Raw genomic sequence first — 16,095 nt, 5'->3', positions numbered from 1 at the left:
TCCAGCACATCGACTATTACATCCATTTTCTGTTTAAGATCAGTTGCACGTTGGCCCAAGTTGGAGATTTGTTTAGAAATGTCACGAACTGTTGTTTGTAGTTCATTTCGAAACACTTTTTTTTAGAAGGTTGAAGTGCATGTTTTCTGAGGTAGAAAGTTCAGTGTTCTGAGAAGACATCATAATTTAGTTAGGTTGCCAATTGGCAGAATGTTCTCCTGAATCAATAGTAACAGTATGTAAGGCCGAAAAAAGACATATGTCCATCCAGTTCAGCCTATTACCCGCCAATGTTGATCCAAAGGAAAGCAAAGAAAACCCAATGAGATAGAAGCCGATTTTCCCAGAATGATCTGTGGATCACCAACCATTTTGAAGCAATTAATGATTATAACTAGAGATGAGCGAACGTACTCGGATAGGCACTACTCGTCCGAGTAATGTGCCTTATCCGAGTACCTCCCCGCTCGTGCTGAAAGGTTCGGGAGCTGCCGCTGCTGACAGGTGAGTCGCAGCGGGGAGCGGGGCAGAGCGGGTGGGAGAGAAGGAGAGAAAGATCTCCCCTCCGTTCCTCCCCGCTCTCCCCTGCAGCTCCCCGCTCCGTGCCGGCACCCGAACCTTTCAGCACGAGCACAGAGGTACTCGGATAAGGCACATTACTCGGACGAGTAGTGCCTATCCGAGTACGTTCGCTCATCTCTAATTATAACATATAACATTGTATCACTCAAGAAAGGTGTCCAGGCCCCTCTTAAAACTACGGAGGAAAATGAACGGTTGCAAATGGACCTAGATAAGCTGGGGGCTTGGGTAGAAAAATGGCAAATGAAGTTCAACATTGATAAATGTAAGGTTATGCACATGGGCAGGAGAAACGGATGTCACCAATATACACTAAATGGGGTACCGCTAGGGAAAAGTGATATGGAAAAAGACCTGGGGGTACTAGTTGATTGTAAACTTAACTGGAGCAATCAATGCCAGTCAGCTGCTGCAAAAGCTAATAAGGTCTTGGGATGCATAAAAAGAGGTATAGGGGCGAGGGACGTTATTCTACCACTATATAAGGCACTAGTGAGGCCCCACATAGAATACTGCGTGCAGTTCTGGACACCGGTGCTCAGGAAAGATGTTACAGTGCTTAAGGTGTACAAAGAAGGGCAACTAAATTAATAAACGGAATGGGAGGACTGGAATACCCAGAGAGGCTATCAAAATTGGGATTATTCACCCTGGAAAAAAGACGGTTAGGGGGCGACCAAATAACTACGTATAAATATACGAGGGGACAATACAAGGATCTCTCCCATGATCTGTTTATACCCAGGAATGCGACGGTATCAAGAGGGCTTATAAGATGCTTACAAGATGAAAATGGTGAATTGGTTAAAAATAATGTTGAGAAGACTGAACTTTTAAATTCTTATTTTGTATGTTTTCTCTCAAAAAGTAGATGTAACATCAACTGATTCTCCCTGTGCTATTGGGGGAATAAAAGAATGCAGGCTATCAGAGAGATGGTGAGGGAATACTTAGCTAACGTAAATGAATTAAAGTCTCAAGGTCCAGATGAATTACATCCTAGTATACTAAAGGAAGCAGCGGAGGTAGTTTCTGAACCACTCGCCATAATGTTTGAAAATTCCAGGAGAACAGAAGTCACAGAAGATTGGAAAAGGGCAAATGTTGTCACTATCTTCAAAAAAAGGAAAGAAAGTGGATCCAGGAAACTACAGGCCTGGGAGCCTGACTTCTATACCGGGAAAGATCTTTGAACAAATTATTAAACAGCATGTATGCAAGTACTTGGATAAAAATGGAGTAATTAACCACGGCCAGCATGGGTTTGTAACAAACAAGTCATGCCAAACGAATCTAATTTCCTTCTATGATAGTATTACTGAGTGGGTTGATCAGGGAAATGCGGTGGATATAGTGCATCTTGATCTTAGTAAAACATTTGACAAAGTATCTCATACTATACTTATTGAAAAAATGACCAAATGTGGGATTGACAAGGCAACTGTTAGGTGGATTCAGAACTGGCTGAGTGATCGTACTCAAAGAATGGCCATAAATGGCTGCACATCCAAGTGGAATAATGTATCAAGCCAGGTACCACAAGGCTCTGTCCTAGGCCCGGTGTTGTTCAACATTTTTATAAATGATCTGGAGAAGGGAATTGATGGGAAACTGATCAAATTTGCTGATGACACAAAGCTAGGAGGGATGGCTAACACTAGGGAAGAGAAAGAGAGTATTCAAAAAGATCTAGAAAAGCTTGAACAGTGAGCGGCGACTAACAGAATGGTATTTAACAAGGAGAAATGCAAAGTCCTACATCTAGGCAAGAAAAATGAAAAAAGCACACACAGAATGGGAGGAATTGAGCTAAGCAGCAGCACATGTGAAAAAGACTTGGATATACTAATAGATCATAGACTCAACATGAGTCAACAATGTGATGCAGCAACCAAAAAGGTAAACACAATTCTGGGATGTATTAAGAGAAGCACAGAGTCTAGATCACGTGAGGTCATTATCCGACTTCTACTCCTCCTTAATCAGACCGCATCTGGAATACTGTGTCCAGTTCTGGGCACCCCACTTTAAAAAATACATAGACAAACTGGAACAAGTTCAGAGAAGAGTTACCAAGATGGTGAGCAGTCGGCAAAACATGTCGTATGAGGAACGGTTAAAGGATCTGGGAATGTTTAGCTTGCAAAAAAGAAGGCTGAGAGGAGACTTAATAGCTGTCTACAAATATCTGAAGGGCTGTCACAGTGCAGAGGGATCAGCCCTATTCTCATCTATACAAGGAAAGACTAGAAGCAATGGGATGAAACTGAAAGGGAGGAGACACAAATTAGATATTAGAAAATACTTTCATACAGTGAGGGTGATCAATGAGTGGAACAGGTTACCACAGGAAGTGGTGAGTTCTCCTTCAATGGAAATGTTCAAACTATGGCCGCTTGCACACGGGCGGAAATCCCGCGGCAGGATTTCCCGCGGGATTTCCGCCACTGAAAGTTTGCATAGGAGTGCATTACAATATGCACTCCTATGCAGACGGCCGCGGTTTGGCCGTGCGAAATCTCGCGCGGCAAACAAACCGCGGCATGTCCTATTTTTGTGCGGGGCACGCACTCACCCGGCCGCCGGCTCCGGTCTGCGCATGCGCCGGCTGCTCCGCAGCCGGCACATGAAAGAGCCAGGGCCGCCAGGCGCCGGTGAGTATGCGCTCGTCTCTGCAGGCGCTCGGGTCGTGTCCCACGGCGAGAATTCTCGCTGCCGGATCCGACCCGCTCGTCTGCAGGCGGCCAAAGGCTGGACAAATATCTGTCTGGGATGATTTAGTAAATCCGCCACTGAGCAGGGGGTTAGACTTGATGACCCTGGAGGTCCCTTCCAACTCTACCATTCTATGGTTCTATGAGGGCATCCTCTATGGTTAGAGGAAAGTAGGTTTTATCACCAACACAGAAAGGGATTCTTTACTCTAAGAGCAGTGAGACTATGGAACTCTCTGCCTGAGGACTCACATATACCAGAGACAGTGATCTTTTATAGTTTTTAGTAGTTAAATCAGTCCATTGCATAACCTGGACCACTTGCATAGAATTACTTATTTATATTCTCTCCTTGTGTGCATAACAGGTCGTCAAAAATATTGGTTTTAGAGATTGGAAAAAATAAAACTCAATCATTCAGATTACTCATATCTGTCTATTGAACTAATAAGCTTAGTTACTTACTACTATTCTTTTTCAATTCAATGGTCAAGTATATATATGTAATAACCATAGAGTTCACTAAAATGCCAAATAGTAGGACTTCAGATATAACTATTAGAGATGAGCGAGCGTACTCGGAAAAGCACTACTCGCTCGAGTAATTTGCTTTATCCGAGTATCGCTGTGCTCGTCCCTGAAGATTCGGGTGCCGCTGCGGCTGACAGGTGAGTCGCAGCGGGGAGCGGGGCAGAGCGGGCGGGAGAGAGGGAGAGAAAGATCTCCCCTCCGTTCCTCCCCGCTGTCCCCTGCAGCTCCCCGCTCCGTGCCGGCACCCGAATCTTCAGGGACGAGCACAGCGATACTCGGATAAAGCAAATTACTCGAGCGAGTAGTGCTTTTCCGAGTACGCTCGCTCATCTCTAATAACTATATGATAAATCGTATTTATAAAAGTTTCACAAAGTCTTGATATCACAATTAAAGGCTCAACACATTACTTTTGGACATCCTAATTTGTCAGGAACCATGTAGGTGGAGATGAGCGAGTAGTGCCTTAGCTGAGTATCTCCCGACTCATCTCTAAAGATTCGGGGGCCGGCGGGGGAGAGCGGAGAGGAACGGAGGGGAGATCTCTCCCTCCCCCCCCCCCCCCCCCCCGCCGCTCCCCGCCGCAACTCACCTGTCACCCGCGCCGGCCCCCAAATCTTTAGAGACGAGCGGGGAGATACTCAGCTAAGGCACTACTCGCTCGAGTAATGTGTCTTAGCGAGTATACTCGCTCATCTCTACATGTAGGTCAATAAATATCTCAATATAATCACTAGTCTGAAGTATAGATCGTTGGCACCTAAATATCTAATACGAGGCACTTCCAACACACTCAAAACAAAAAAGTGGCATGTGATCTAAAAATCACTCCTTAGGTAGATTGAATGCTTAAGGAGCTCCTCATATTACAATCACCCCAAACTTTTCCTAGTAGTCTAAAGCCCAATCCTCCCCAGCCACACATCTTATCGTCACCGGCATCATAGAATGCAGAAGTACATACATCAGAGGTTGGGATATTTATTGTTATAGGACACCTTACTCCTGATTGATTAATCCCCATTGGAGTTACACTTGATCCTTGTGGTCTCTTAAGAAATATTGTCAACCTCCATTTCCAATGGTCACTGTCTACATTGTCTTCCCCTCTATCTCTGTGATTGCCCCCCCCGATCCCTAGTTTAAACACTCCTCCAACCCTCTGGCCATCTTATTCCCCAACACAACTGCAGCCTGCCAATTGAGATGCAGCCAATCCCTACGGTAGAACTTCTAGCCAACACCAAAGAACACTTGGTACTATGGCAAGGGACTGTTGTAATAACAATCAGCTATAGAATATGCAGTAACCGGGCGAAGACCTCACCGGGTGACAGCGGGGAATAAGAATGAAGTATGTCACAGGTGGCTCTACTGCTCCGTATGTTGGCTGTGGCCTGGCTTGGCTATTTGCCGGTTGCAAACAGATATGAATGATGATTTGTGACGCCAATATCCTTTAAATTAAATATACAGAAGACAATGATAGAAATAGTCTATCTGTACCTGTACCCGTACCCATACCTAAACCATGCTGCACAGAGACATAACTTGAAGCTCCTGGGCCCTGATGCAAAACCTGTAACCGGGCCCCCAACTATAATGCTTTATTCATAGTACTGGGCTCCCTGTATGGAGAACTGAGGCCTTATGGGCCCCCTAAGGCTCCTGGGCCCGGGTGCAACCGCATCCCCTGCACCCTCTATAGTTACGCCCCTGCACCCCCCTTAGCTAGCCCCCAGGGGATTCTGGGTGAACCTCTCTACCCAATCTCAGGACTGCCTTTGGGGGTAACTTACAAGACACATGAGGGTAGGTTGTCTCACACCCAGACATACAAGTTAGACAGACACAACACTAGACAGTTGAACTTACAGTCACACCATACAATACACAAAACACCACCTGACTCCTCCATTACGTAAAGGCCCGTTCACACAGAAGGAATGTCGGGCAAACTATGCCCGACACTCGTTCCCGCACATACTCGCTCCCGTGCTACTGCACGAGAGTGAGTATCATTGGCTCACAGTGGGGTGGCTGGAGGAAATTTTTTTACCCCTCTCGGTCTTCCCTGCCCCTCTCCATTCATTACCATAGTGGTTGTTCAATACTGAATGGCTGCTATTTACACCGAGCGATCATCGTTCAGCTCATCGTCCATCATTTATGCTGCATCGTTTAAGTGAATGGAGAGTGGCGGGGAGAGCGAGGAGAGAAATCTCCTGCCGCCCCGCTGTGAACCAACGATAGTCGCTCGTGTGCAGCAGCACGGGAGCCAGTATGTGCGGGGACGAGTGTCGGGCATCGTTTGCCCGACATTCGTCCAGTGTAAATGGGCCTTAAGAAAAACAGGAAATCATTGATAACAAGGGTCATTGATAATATCTATTTTTCTTTGTTATTTCACAGTTTTCAACTGTAGCTGCAGCATCCATAGGGCGTACCTGTACAAGCATACGCAGGAAACGGACTGTGGTAATAATAGCAAGCTAATGAATAGGACACAGATATTTAATCCCTTCTGTTACCTTCCAAATGAACATGATGGCATTCCAATGTATAGTGATTCTGCATCTACTACCCTGTTTCCCTGAAAATAAGACATACCCTGAAAATAAGACATAGTGTGATTTTCCAGAATTTTTGAGGATGCAAAATGATTTTTCAGGCTTTTTGAGGATGCTTGAAATATAAGCCCTACTCCAAAATTAAGCCCTGCTAATAGTTAATTAAAAAAGTCAATTCAAATAGTGTCCAGGCAGCTATTCATGTAAAAAAGTTAAACCTTTTTGAACAAAAAATTTATATAAGACACTGTCTTATTTTCGGGGAAACACGGTAGCAGTGGTGATAGGGGGTCCTACCTCCACCCTCCGCACAGAACACAGAGAATCCGAAAAATGCTGGTAAGTGCATTGTCAGATATATACTGTATATGGAGATAACCACTTACAGACCAGTGTTTTTGCCGCTAAAGGATTAATCACTTTTTACACACGTGGGTTTTTTTCTCTTTGAGCTGCCAAAATTATTTTTGCAGCTTTTTTTCCGATATGTTGTCATTACCAACAAGCTGTTACCTTCCAGATGAACATGACGCTATTCCAATGTGTACTGATTCTACATCTACTAGCGGTGGTGATAGGGATTCCTATGTCCACCCCCGCACAGGACACGGAGAATCCGAAAAATGCCGGTAAATGTATTGTCAGATATATACTGCATATGGTGTCAACCAGAGGTGTAACTTAAAGCTCCTGGGCCCCAATGCAAAACTTGTAGCAGGGTCCCCAACTATAATGCTTTATTCATAGTACTGGGCTCCCTATATGGAGAAGAGAGGCCTTATGGGCCCCCTAAGGCTCCTGGACCCGGGTGCAACCGCATCCCCTGCACCCTCTATAGTTACGCCAGTGGTGTTAACCACTTACAGACCAGTGTTTTGGTCCTAAAGGATTAGTTACTTTTTACGCACATGGAGGTTTTATGTTTAAACTGTTTTATTACATTTTTGCATGTTAAATATACCATATCACAAAGGTCTCACAGGACTATATAATAAGATAGAACATGAAACATAACATAGGCCTTCTTGAATAACTGATTACTCGCCCGAGCAAATGCGGGGAAGGGGGGGGGGGGGGGGGGGAGATCTCTCTCCCACTCTCCCCCCTGCTCCCCCCCGTCACCCCTCCGCATTTGCTCAGACGAGTAATTAGTTATCCGAGAAGACTGATGCTCACTCGAGCATCAGCCTTAAACGAGCATGCTCGCTCATCTCTAATAATTAACTTTAAATCATCACTAGCAGTTACTACCTTCCTGCTTGCTGATGTGTAGTGTTGAACTGATTATTAACATATAATGTGTATACCATATACTGTGTTCAAAATTATAGCACTAATTCGACACTTATGTATGCAGCAGGCAGGGGTGCTCTCAGCGCCTCAGATAAATCAGAGTGATTAAGCGATAGTCCTTTAATTGTGAGCTTCTCTGAGCTGGAACCCTAAAAGGAGACCTCTGGGGAGCCCTCTGCTGTTTACTGTACCAGTATTGAAGTAGTCTCTCTGTCCATTGCCTTGTGTCAAATGAGTATGGCACTTATTAACCCTTTCCAATTCACTGTCTGACATCTAAAGACATTCTGATTGAAGGCTGTACAGCTTCCGATGTTGAAGGATGTCCGGCAGGGTATTCTTACTGTATATTACTGGCCGCTCTGTTGCTGGGTGCCTCTCCACCAGCATGTCCAATACCGCAGTACTGGCTCTAGCCAGCAGGTGGCACCAGTGTATAATGGCAGAAAGAGAAAACCCCCTAGGAAACCCTAAATCCAAAATTGGATTGCACAGGGTTAATATCAAACACACTAATATTTTCAGCAATGGTCTGTCTGTGTACTATTAAAGATATAAAAGAGAGAAACATAGCAATAGAAAGAAAGAGGTAGTGGGGGGGGGGGGGATAGAGGGATGGGGTATGAGGGGGAAGAAGAAAACTCCCGAGAGAGAGGGCGCCCACATTGGGGCTTTATGACCCTATTTTTTCTCTTTGAGCTACAAAAATTATTTTTGCTGCTTTTTTTATTCCCATATGTTGTCATTACCAACAAGCTGTTACCTTCCAGATGAACATGATGCTATTCCAATGTATGGTGATTCTGCATCTACTAGCGGTGGTGAAAGGAGTTCCTATCTCCAACCTGAGAATCCGAAAAATGCAGGTAAGTGTATTGTTAGATATATACTGTATATGAAGTTAACCACTTACAGACCAGTGTTTTGGTCCTAAAGGATTAGTTACTTTTTACGCACATGGGGGTTTTATGACCCTATTTTTTCGCTTTGAGCTGCCAAAATTACTTTTGCTGCTTTTTTCCCCATATATTGCTATTCTTTATACATTTTTTTTGTATTTTATTAGAGGTAAAGTGTATAGAAAGTAAATTTAAAAAGATTTTGTTCTAAATTTAGAGTTTGTCTATGGAGGTCCCATTGCCGCCCACGAGATTGATGCGGTTGGAGGCCCGGGACCATATATCATACATGGAAGAATAAATTCTCCAGCTTTACGTCTATTTGGGCTCCCTGGATATCTTTCCGTTCTTCCCCTATCCTGAACACATGAGGTGTTGTATCTGCAAATTAATACAAGTTGTCATTACTAACATCAGGATTAGAGATGAGCGAGTAGTGCCTTAGCCGAGTATCTCCCCGCTCGTCTCTAAAGATTCGGGGGGTGGGGAGCGGTGGGGGGGAGAGCGGGGAGGAACGGAGGGGAGATCTCTCTCTCCCTCTCTCCCCCCGCTCTCCGCCGCAAATCTCACCTGTGACCTGCACCTGGCCCCGAATCTTTAGAGACGAGCGGGGAGATACTCAGCTAAGGCACTACTCGCTCATCTCTAGTCAGGATTCAAAATTTCGCTGGGCCTCTCTTCCCTCCACACTTATCATACAGACTTTCTTGGGGGGGGGGGGGGGTTGTTTGGAGTTTTTTTTCTCCTGCTCTTTTCTTAAAGTCTTCTTCTTTTCTTCCTGCTTTCTTCTTTGCCCTCACCCTTCTTTCCTATTCCCCTGACCCTTAATTTTCACTATGGTTGTAAGTGTCAGCGGACCAAGCCGTTGGTAGCAGCAGGAGACTCATGCATAGAACCGCAGGAAGTCCAACCCGCTGACTACTGTCCATATTACTGCATGGACGGATGCAGTAGCTTGATTAGATTAACGCGGTACATGTCATACCTGCAATGTACCTTTATGTTTACTAGATTTGCAACCTTAATAAAAACATTTTGATTCTTGAACTATAAATTTAGAGTCCGTTTTTCTTTTTAATTAGTATATTTACACGAAAATAAAGTACAGGAATGGGGTTGCGATTTTGTTTCGGATGTTTTGAAATATAACTTGTATAGTCTTGGATTATAGGGCGGCTGTGGTGACGGTTTAGGTTGGTGTATTTTATTCTGTATTTTTTCATTTATTTTTTAAACTTCTTTTTTTTTTTTTTTTTTTTTTTACATTTTTAGTACCAAAGACATCATATTAAACCTCTGGGGGTCATTTGTAATATCTATTTTTCTTTGTTATTTCTTAGTTTTCCACAATAAAAAATAAAGAATTATGGCGACCCACCCATGCAGGTAGCATCGCTCAAAGCAAAAAAAAAAGGGAGACTAGCACACACAAGTAACAACAAAAATGATTCATGTTTTTTTTAGGTTCTATAGGTCTAGTGTGTTGCCCATGCAGTTTGCATAGTATCACTGTTTATGTCCTCTCCCTGTTTGCCTATTAACCCCTTAGTGACGGCCCAATAGTGTTTCTACGTCTCGCTGTTGCAGGACGTGTATGGAGTGAGATAGTGCCGCTAGTTCCCTCCATACAGCGCGGGCGTCAGCTGTTTATTACAGCTGACGCGGCCGATCGCGGCTATTAACCCTTTAAATGCCCCGAACGATGTTCGGGGGTCCCGTACGGCCTCCCCCGGGGGAGCCATGCGGGTGTCATGGCAGCTGGGGGCCTTTTAAAGCCCCAGGGCTGCCTCAGCAGACTGCCTATCAAGCCATCCCCGTGGGGTGGCTTGATAGACTGCTTGTCAAAAAGCAGTATAACGTAATGCTATAGCATTATGTCATACTGCAGAAGCGATCAAAGCATCGCTGGTTGTGGTCCTCTAGGAGGACTAAAAGAAAGTATAAAAATAAGAACAAAAAAGTTTTACTAATCATTTTTTTTTAAAAAGTAATAAAAGTTCAAAAAACCCTCCTTTTGCCATATTTGCAATTAAAAAATCTAAATATTAAACCAAAAATATGTATTTGGTATCGCTGCATCCATAAAAGTCCGATCTATCAAATGAATGCATTATTTTACCCGCACAATGAATGTGGTCCGAAAAAAAAAATAAAGAACGCCAGAAATGCACTTTTTTGGTCACCCTATCTCCAAGAAAAAATGTAATAAAAAGCGATCAAAAAGTCAATTGTATGCAACAATGGTACCGTCGGAAATGACAGGATGTATCACACAAAATGAGCCCTCACTCAACTATCTCCGCAGAAAAATAAAAAATAAAATGGACACAAAAAATAATTTAAAAAAATTAAATATCTTTAAAAAAAAAATACAAGTACTATAGCAAAAAAAAAACTATACAAGTTTGGTATCGTAGTAATCGTACTGACCCATAAAATAAATATCAGGTCATTTTTGTTGCAGTTTGTGCGCCGTAGAAACAGGACGCACCGAAAGATGGCGGAATGTCCTTTTTTTTTTTCATTTCTCTCCACTTAGAATTTTTTTTAACGTTTTTCAGTACATTATATGGTATGATAAATAGCACCATTGAAAACTACAACTCGTCCCGCAAAAAAACAAGCCCTCATACAGTGATGTCGATGGATAAATAAAGGAGTTACGATTTTTTAAAAGGGAGGAGGAAAAAATGAAAATGGAAACAAGCAAAAAGCTCCGTCACCAAGGGGTTAAAGTATCAAGTGTATGGATTACTAGGGTTTACAGATGGAGTTTGTTCATTCTATATACCTTTTCTCTGTCTATTCAGCTAGTAAAGCGTATTACTACTGTTCTTTACAATGTAAAGAGTATATCATAAGTATAGAAAAAGACAATTCAGATGCAGCTTAATAATGCACCATGATGGATCAATATTTTGCAAATTTTCATCGATATCTTCATAAGGTAGCTATTCTGTAGTATTGATAGTAAGCATCTGAATTCTAGTGTGGAGCGAGATCCCCAAGGGACTATTCAAAGCAGTCTGGAGTATGATAACCCCCAACCTGTTCTAGTAGCTCAGAGCCCAATCCTACCCAGTCCCACAAGATAAATAAAAAAAACAGGAGAGCAGTAGAAACACCGGCCCTGATGGTGGACTGGTGGCTAATGATTAGCTGAGGTCCATACAGCCATATGTAGCCCAGTTTTACCCTTTTCCCCTCCCATTCGGTTGGCTTATGCATGATTACTAGAACCGCCCATCAATCTCAACTCCCTCATTTTGTCCAGTAGCGGGTTAGAGGGTGATGGTTGTCATGGAAAAGAAGATGCCACTTCAACGATAAGTCTCACTGCACCGCAGTCCATAAGCCAATCACAACAAGGGGGAATGTCCCTAGTTGTGTGTGTCAAGGGAGATGTCACTAAGAATAGCCTGACGAAGGGGGCAAGACATCCCCGAAAGCTTGCTTGCTGTAACATCATGCATTTTTGTTAGCCATTAACCCTTTCCAATCCAATTTGTATCCTGGTTTTCCTAGGGGGACTTACTCTTTTTTTGCCATTACACAACAGCTCTATCTGCTGGCTAAAGCCAGTACTGCATGAGGTAACATGTTGGATAGGCTCCGACAGCAGAGTGGCTGGCAATATACAGTAAGAGAGCCCCGACGGGCGTCTTCCAACATCGAAGCTGTACAGCCTTAAATCATAATGTCTTTAGACGTCAGACAGTGGATTGGAAAGGGTTAAACGGTATCATATCTACAAGATTACTTGATTTCACTCACTGAGAACAATCACACTAAGAATAAACACATGCACAGCGATCTTGCAGCCTCTAGTAAAGAGGAGTAACCATGGAGACAACAAAAGCCAATATTAAAGAAGTTTTCCAGGGAAACACTATTGATGACCTATCATCAGGATAGGTCATCAATAGTTGATCGTCGGGGGTCCGTTGCTCGGGAGCCCGACCGATCGGCTGAGGAAGCGCAAGCTGTCTATGCCGCAATAACACAGAGGTCAGAGTGGAAGTCTCTGCACCAACCTCCGTGTAGTGGCCGGCACTTGTAACTGCAGGCACGGCTCTCATTGAAATCAATGGGAGCCGTGCCTGCAGTTACAAGCACTGGCCACTACACAGAGGTCGGCGCGGAGGCTTTCACTCTGACCTCTATGTATTTGGAGTGGAAGTATCCACGCTGATCTTCCATGTAGAGGCCAGCACTTGTAGCTGCAGGCACGGCTCCCATTGATTTCAATACAGGCTTCCGCTCCAACTTCTGTGTTATTGCAGAGCTGACAGCATGCGCTTGCACAGCTGATCAGTTCTACTATTGATGACCTATCCTAATAGGTCATCGATAGTATTTCCTTGGAAAACCCCTTTAAGCCATAGTTACTGCAGCATTTACCAGTCCGCTAGCATGGGAGACACGCCTCATTGAACAAGATTAGAATGCTAATGACGTATACTCATATCCCTCCTGAGCATGAGTAACTAAGGAGACTGCAGATGCCAAAGTAACACTATTCACAGTGCTCTCAATCAGCCAGTTGCCCGGAGCTAGGATACGCCCCCCGATGTCCCATTGCACAGAATCATATATCGGCAGTGTGTGAGAAAGGCCAAAGGTCACCGACATGCCTGTCGCCCAATGTAAAATAGCAGAGGGCGAAATCAAGAAGAACCAAACAGATGGCTTAAATGAAAGCTTGCTTGTACTCAATTCAAAGAGAATCCTGTATATACAGACCTAGGTAATATAGGGGGTAACTAGGAGCACATAAAGAATCCCAGGACTCCAAAAGGGTCATGAAAAGGCAGATGCTGGCCACACCCATCGAAGACACCAAGGCACTCATAAAAAATGAACCAAATGTAAATAGCTTGCTAAGAAGCAGGTGTTATGTCCACACAACACCAAGCCTCAGCACGTACGCAAGACGGGGTACACAAAACCGCAATAAGCACATATAAAATGCATAAGGAAAACCAAGGTTAGACTGCGAACTGGTCTCACAGGCTGACATAACATATCCCTACTTTAATGGGACAACCACCACGTGAAAACTTGCCTGCAAGCAGGGCGATCGTCCTGATAAGGACGATCGTGCTGGAACCTAGAGACCTACCTATCCCTGGATGGCAAACGATCCACAGCAGGACGGGACGCTGCTCACACCAACTCACAGAACAGGACTGTTCACTCCTGATGTCTGGAAACCTACACAGACACTGAACATGTCGCTATTCACACCAACACCCCAGGGACTTCCACGCAAGATAGAAAAGGACTGTTCATACACCTTGTCTGGCACCTGCACAGACCCAATGAACACAACACTGTTCACACACATGTCCGGCCACCTGCACAGACACGTACCACACATCATGCGTAAAAGCAAAATCCAACGCAGAAACCCCACTCAGAGCTCACATGCATACAGAGAAACCATTACTAGTGCAAGTGTCCTCACACCAAGGGGAATGAGTCAGACACCGTAATGACATAAAAGAAACTGTGTCAGGCATCACCCACCTGACACACACATGAGACATCAGATGGCTGGAGGCTGCACCTGTCAAAGGGAATGAAAAAGAGGGTCTGCATTAGATGCAGACAAGGAGTACAGGGGTCCAGACTGTCCTCAGGGTTGGTGAGAGGCACTATAGACTATACATGCATAACACCAAGCTCAGAGTGGGATTACAACAGAATGCATAAACATAATAAAATGACCAGCATTCTCTGGCCAGAGAAGCTGGTATTTATGTGCAGCAGAGCAGGGGGATTGGTTAGCTGGAGAATACCACACCCAGCCAGCTCAATTACCCCACAGCTGTGAAGCTGTGCTTATGAAAACCTGTAGAAACACAGGTCCCAGCTGCACAACCTAACACGAAGAACTTCTTCCACCATAATTTCATGCCTGTACGACATCCAGAAGTTAGAGAATTAGTGGCGAGCCAGTCAGTAAGGGCTATATATATATATATATATATATATATAGAGAGAGAGAGAGAGAGAGAGAGAGAGAGAGAGACAGACTAGTAATTATTAGGACATTATAGTCCCACTGTTTCTGGTGGCACATCACACTCACAGTAGCTTGATTACCACAAAAGACTAACACAACTTGGCTCCTCCCACAGCAGTGACATCACCACAGGTCCTTTAGCCCACTGGATCTCTGTGGTAATGGTAGGTCAGTGTGTTCTGTCAGGACTGCTGAGTTGTGTAGGAAATTATAATACCAGTGTTCCTGGTGGCGCTGCTCTGCTACACCCCACACATCACACACACAGCACTGCTACATAGTATATGCACACACACAGATCTACTACACCCCACACATCACACACAGCTTGGCTCCTCCCACAGCAGTGACATCACCACAGTTTCTTTAGCCCACTGGATCTCTGTGGTGGTGGTAGGTTGTTGTCTTCTGCCAGGACTGCTGAGTTGTGTCTTCTGAGATAATAACAGCTCAGTTGTATTCTCATTGTGTTATTTTTGTCCTCCCCTTCCAAGAGCCCTAACTGTGTTGTTCTTCTGTCGGCCAGACTCTGTGTTTTATATATGTTGTAGGACCTTTAATGGCGTGACCAGGGGGACTCCATTTACCGCTTTTTACGAGCGCGTACATCTCGGTGAAATAGCGCTCGTGGGAATGAGCCCTAAATAGTATTAAAATTGGGGGCCCAACCGTTTTGCTGACCCAGCAGCCCCGACCTCCTTCCCCTCCTGGACCCTGGTGCACAGTGCGCCCTGTTAATTTTTTTTTTACATATTTATAAGGACCCTGCATGTAAAAATGGGCAAATGGCATATAAAGGAGCAAAGTTGGCATCTTTATGTAAAAAGCGCAAACCCTGGCATCTATATGAAAAAAGGGGGTCAGAGGTGGCATATATATGTAAAAGCCGTAAAATGTGGCATAACTAAAACATATCAGTGTTTAATGGCTCATGCCCATGGCCGTGACGGGCTTCCACCAGCGGAATATCGCAGCTGAGTCTCCCACGGCACCCCCCCAAAACCGCCATACTTACCACTCCGGAACCTCTGTACACGTCCCGCATGGAGGACCGGTGCGCACGCGCAGTACAGCGCATGATGAACTGGCAGTGTCAGATGAAGCGGCCGGCGGAGCCGTGTATTCATGCGACTTCCACAGCGGAAGTGTAGCGTGACGGCCTGCTTCCATTGACTACAATGGAAGCCAACTGTGCGTATTCCCATGGCATTTAGAACATGCCACGGTTTATTTCACGCTGCGGAATTCCGCGGTGGAATTCCGCAGCGTGAACATTGAGCTATTAGGTTCAATAGAACCTCACAGCTGCAGGGCAATGCCATGGAATTCCACCGCATACAACGCAGCAGAAAGCCGGCCGTGGGCATTAGCCCTAAGGGTGAGTTCACATGTTGCCGAAACGCTGCAGAAAATCCGCAGTGAAAAAGTTTGAAGTTGAAGCATTTTACAGCCGTTGCCATGACAATCAGAGTGATCTA

The sequence above is a fragment of the Eleutherodactylus coqui genome, chromosome 10 (assembly GCF_035609145.1).
Source record: "Eleutherodactylus coqui strain aEleCoq1 chromosome 10, aEleCoq1.hap1, whole genome shotgun sequence".
Taxonomy (NCBI): domain Eukaryota; kingdom Metazoa; phylum Chordata; class Amphibia; order Anura; family Eleutherodactylidae; genus Eleutherodactylus; species Eleutherodactylus coqui.
The sequence above is the reverse complement of the archived record's forward strand: the minus strand, read 5'-3'. Positions refer to the sequence as shown.